At 47.2% G+C, this 5,436-nt stretch overlaps 1 long non-coding RNA gene across 1 annotated transcript; it reads right to left on the bottom strand.

Annotated features, from left to right (window-relative positions):
* Positions 1-375: 375 nt before the first annotated feature.
* LOC122230059 lies at positions 376-5,128 on the bottom strand. The gene is made up of 3 exons (XR_006207262.1): positions 4,528-5,128; positions 1,462-1,603; positions 376-858 (listed from the first exon to the last, which is right to left on the bottom strand). It is a non-coding gene; the product is annotated as an uncharacterized LOC122230059 (long non-coding RNA).
* Positions 5,129-5,436: the final 308 nt, after the last annotated feature.

Below are 5,436 nucleotides of genomic sequence, written 5' to 3'. Positions count from 1 at the left end.
ACTGGCTTAGCCAGACTCAGAGGGTTTTTGTGGCAAGCTAATGACATGATGGTGTGGAATGCTCTGGAAACTGTAAAGCAATACCCAACTAAAAGGGATTACTTTGCAGTCAGAAATAATTTTCAAAATTGACATGGAACACTGCGTTTGTGAAGCTCAAGTTCTATTTGTGTTTTCCCAGGGGTCTCATACCTTGAAGGCTTGGTTGAGTCTACAGGACCTATGACCGTGCCCCTACGTGGGCTACGATGCCTCAGAGGCCAGAATATAGGGTGGGATGTTGATGGAAAATGGCCTTTTCCTTCTAAAAATTCTCCAGGTCTTCAAATTCGCTCTGGCAATGGGCTGCATCTTTTTATAGAACAGCATCTGACGTGTCAGCAATCTCTAGGTAGTTTATTGATTTAACATTTCTTCAGAGATGCTAAGAAATATGTGGTCTGCTGACAGCAATGGGGAGCTGCGCCTTAAAAGGGGGATCTGATGGCTTGTTCCCAGCTGTCCTGGCTCAGAGCCTCTGCAATCACTGATTTTCAGAAAATTGTTTTAAATAGAGTTTCTGTTCCATTTTGAGCAGCCTCTCTTTGCTTCCTCATTTCCCAACAGTCAATGGGGATTGCGGTGATTTTGCGTGGTATCTCACACACTGTTGCTGAATGGAGTCATTTCATGTTGAAATGACCAAAGTGGCAGAGAAATCTGCTTTGGTCAAAAGCTGAAGTTCACTGTGTCAAAACAATCAGATTCCAGAAATGATTTGCAAAAATCCATTTCTTTATTGTTTTGGAGCACAGAGACAATGGGATCTGTGGAGCACGTCCCCGAACAAGAGTCTCAAAGGCCGGGCAGGAAGGGATTCTAGAAAGTAAAAGGAAAGAATTCACCTTAGAATGAATTCCCCTGGGGTGGAGGGCCCACTCCTGCCCAGGAGTCTCCTGCCTCCCTCTTTACTCCCCTCGTATCTCCCCACTTCCAAGGGAGGGCACTTTCCTGATCTGGTTGGGTTGGATTTAACTTGTGGTTGGGCCACTGTGACTTAAAGGTCAACAAAGGCTTCTGGATTTGTTTCTTTCCTTTTATCTTGTGTCTCCAAAAGCATGGGTTTGGTCAAGGTGTTTATTCTCCCAAGTATCCCTTCTCTCCCCTCTTGTCTGATCCCAAATATTTAGGTTTGGGGGAGAAGTAGGAGGTTAAGATGACCAACTTGTCCTGGTTGGCCCCGGAAATCCTGGTTTTAGCACCAAAGTCTAATACCTCGAGAACCCCCTCAGTCTCAAGTAAACAGACACAGTTGTTCACCCTGGACCCCATTTCGTCCTCCAGACTAAGCTGCATATTCCAATTCAACTGTTACCGGGGTACCTTGTGTTGGGGATTTTGGAGGCTGCCTCAGGTATTAATTAAGTACTACTTAAGGAAAAAATTTTTTTGAAATTCTCATTTGGCTTTTTTCCCTTGTACCTGTTCTCTTTTTCTGGAATCCCCTGAAGAGAAGAGGTGAAGGGCAGGATGGGTCCCCTGCTATAATGGCTCTAAAAATGACTCTCGGCATCTACAATGGCAGTGTTTTATAGACACAGACAAGGAGCCTGCGGTAAGAGGCCTGGGGAGGAAGAAAAGCAAAGAAGTTTGTGGGGACCAAAGAAGAGGGAAAGGGAAATAAAGATTTAAAAAAAAAAAAACTTTTTAAAATGTTTATTTGTTTTTGAGAGAGAGAGAGGGACACACACACAGAGTGCAAGTGGGGGAGGGGCAGAGAGAGAGGGAGACACAGAATCGGAAGCAGGATCCAGACTCTGAGCTGTCAGGACAGAGCCCGACGCGGGGCTCGAATTCACAAACCGTGAGATCATGACCTAAGGATGCTTAACCAACTGAGTCACCCAGGTGCCCCAAGAAAATAAAGATTTTTAAGAAAATGGGCCAATTCTCTAAAAGGGTCTCATTTTGAAGGCCATATATTTAGGTCAACACTACTGAGATTCCACGTTGTGTGGGGCCCCAAGACACTTGGGTGAGTGAGACACAGCCCTGCTTCTAGGAACGCCTCATCCTGCTTTCCTGGCCACTGTCTGGGGTGTGAGTTCCACTCCAACCTTGGGCAACTGGGAGGGTAGCATTGGGGTAGCTCCAACTGGAAATCCACACTGAGGCCTCTTGTCCCAACTGTGACCATGTCAGGAGAGACCCACTGGGTTTCTAGAGTTCTAGTGAAGCGAAAATGCCACACGGTTTCTTGGCCTGGTATGAACGATGTTTGTCATTCAGCACAAACGGGCATTGATCTCTTGTAGAAGCCAGATCTCAGGGAGGTTCAATGTCCTTGGCAGGCTACTAAATCTAGGATGATCTGCTTGCCTTATGGCCAAGGGCCCAAATTTCGGGTCCTCCATTCACAGGAGAATTCTGGAAAATTGCTTAATCCTGCCTGGTCTCTTCTGGGGTCACCTTAGGTAGCAAACGGAATGCTGTCTTTTTCATTAGGAGTTTGGTTATCATTACTTGCTAGGTATATCTTACAAAAATCCAAACATTTTATTCTTTTGAAAAACTAACAACTTTGGCAAACTCCGGGCCCCGTTCTTTGAGTAACAACAGGTAGCTGGAGTTGGGTGGGGACGGTCTCCTTTAGAGAGAGCATGGCGTTCCGAGTCCCCAAAGCCACCTCACCCACTGCTGTCTCGCTCATATCGTACGCTGGCCATTTCTCATTTATATGGTCCCGTGGAACCCGTGCATCATTGATTCTCTGAGCCCTCAGTTAGAGTCTATAAGCATGGTGCCCTCTTCCATAGTGACCACCTCCTTCCTCCTCTTTGCCTCTCCCTCTTCCTTCCTTCCATTTCTACCCTGGCCTCTCTCCTCCCTCATCATCTCCCTGCCTGGCAATAGAACTTTACATAGAAGCGTGCATCACCTGCAATGTACATAGACCAAGCACCCAAATACAATGTCCGACCATCTAAATCAGCAGATCTCAAAGTGCGGCAGCAGCTCTTGGACTTTCATTATAAATCCGAATTCTGAGGCCCCTGCTAGATCTCCTAAATCAAAACCTCTGGCAACGAGACCCAGGAGTCTCTGTCTTAACCAGCTTTCCAGGTGAATCTGTGACACGTGCGTCTCATACTCACTGGTCTACACGTGAAGGCGCCCATTTGCTGAAAATAAAATCTGAGCCGGGGGAAGGCAGTTTACTTCTCTGGCTCTCAGCTGAGCATAACGTAAAACCCCCTCCTCGCTCTTTCTCCATATGCAGTGTGGGGAAGTGAAAGAAATGTCTGTTTGCAGTCCCGAAATCACCATTTTGTGAGGTGTCTGAAGGCCTTTTAGCTGCAGTCCTGCTCACTCTCAGTTTTATGAGGCGTCTACTGGTGTCTAGGACGCTCCCTTCCCTGTCGCGGGCAAAAGGAAGGGAAGAAGTAAAAGTCCTCCCTCATGCGTGGTCCTCCAAACGCAGGGTTCAGTCCCTGAGGGTTCTGCAGGTGCCCCTCTGAGACCAAAGCCCAGGAAGCGATTTCCCCTCAGCACTCTGACCATGGCACCAGGGAAAAGCGGGGCTCGGATTCTGGGATAGTGGAGAAGAGGCGATGCGTCATGGGTGATGATGTGATTCATGCAAGACCTTGACCTGACATGATACGAGTGGACCGTGCCGTTGATTCAACACCTGGGTTGAGTCAGCTGAACTGTGTCACTTCCTTCACGCTTCTTCTTATACGCCAGAAATGGAGTCACAGGGCAGGTAAGGACTATGTCATAGAGCCACTAGGGGGCCATTCATTCATTCACCCTATTATTTGATATGCCCTATTAAGCTACATCTGAGTGCCAGACAATGTGTGTGTGTGTGGGGGGGGGGGTGGTGGTGTGGGTGTATGTTATGAGTTTCTTTTCTGTCATGTTCCAAATAATAAATAGTTTTGCTACTTCTGCAATTTCATTCATTAATTAAGTTAATTTTATTCATAATGTTGGGGACGTAAGAAATGGATGCAAATGAATGCTAATTTCTGAGTTAATATTGAGAGCTAAGTTCCTTGCTAATTTTTAAGGGAAGGATTGCCGTAGTGGTTTTGGAATTCAGAAACAGAAGCTTCTGTTCTCCCCCCACCTTTCTCGTTTAAGCAGGGTAGGCTCCCACCCTGAGAATGAAGTTTCCGAAGTCTCGACGACTTCTGTCCTAGTTTTATTCTGTCTCTTGAGAAGTATTCATTAGGTGCTGGAAATGTTGCCTGGTGCTTTCCTCCCTTATGACTCTTTTTCGGTCCTAGATCTGAGAATTGATGATAATGGATTCTCTTCTTTCTCTTCCAATTCAGCTTTTTGTTCTTTGCTCTTTTGCTTTGCGCTCACACCTGGTAACACAGGATGGCACTCCGAGAGAGGGAAAGGTGCCTGGGGGAATGTGTGTGTTTCGGACCTCGCCTTCTGCTGGCTTCATCCGTCACACATGTTTCTCTGTTAGCTTCAGGCCCAAGGGGAGGAATTCTGATGGAGAACGGCGAAGTGGAAAACTTTACTTACCTACAGACAGCAACGACCTCCTATGATGTGTTCTTTTGGGATTTGGCAGTGAGGTGTTTGTTTCAATGGAGGAGTTTCACTCCAGATGAAATTCCACCTGCTTCCTCTGAATGCCTCCACACAATAGGAGCCTTTTGCCTTCATTGGGGGGGTGGGGGGTGGGAGGTGTTCTATTTTTGCCGGGGAGCAAACGCTCCTGGGTCCGGTTCTTTGGTGAGTTCACAGCCTCCGCTGTGAAATAGGAAGGATGCTGAAACAGGTTGCTGGTGGCTATATCCAGGAATTTCTATTCTGGACCAGACTCCTTGGCCGAACCCATAAGACGTTTGGGGATCTAGCCTTTGCAGCCCTACCGGTCCTGTCTCTTACAGTGCCTGCCTCCCCTTTCAGACTTCCCCCTGGCCCGGCCATACAGAAGCTCCTCGCCATTCCCCGAACACTCCATACTGGTTGGTCCCTTTGGGCCTTCGCACGCTTGCTCTCTGGGCCCGTTTACGTGGGGAAACATGTGACCATCTTTCAATACCCAGGTCGAGCCTCAACCCCTGTATCGAGCCCAGCAGAGGCTTGTCCCTTTCACCTCACACCACCCCTAGGTAGAGCTGCTGTTGTTTCCTTAAGTTCTATTTGTACCTACGTTGCTGTGGTTATGATACCATTTTGTAGTTCTTGTTTTCTCACATAATAGGATACTCTCAGTGCTTAAACGCAGAGATTCTGAAGCAAGACTGCCTAGGCTCAGTCCCACTTCTATCACTTACTAGCTGTGTAATCTTGGGCAAGTTACCCGGTCTCTAAATGTGAGTTTCCCCATCTCTGAAATGAGGGGAATAATGATCCTACGTGCTTCACACGTTGGTGTTAAGGAGCAAGTGAATTGTCATTATTCCTCTTTCTCCTCCTGCCTTT

The sequence above is a fragment of the Panthera leo genome, chromosome C2, assembly GCF_018350215.1.
Source record: "Panthera leo isolate Ple1 chromosome C2, P.leo_Ple1_pat1.1, whole genome shotgun sequence".
Taxonomy (NCBI): domain Eukaryota; kingdom Metazoa; phylum Chordata; class Mammalia; order Carnivora; family Felidae; genus Panthera; species Panthera leo.
This window is presented reverse-complemented; position numbering and strand designations above follow the sequence as displayed.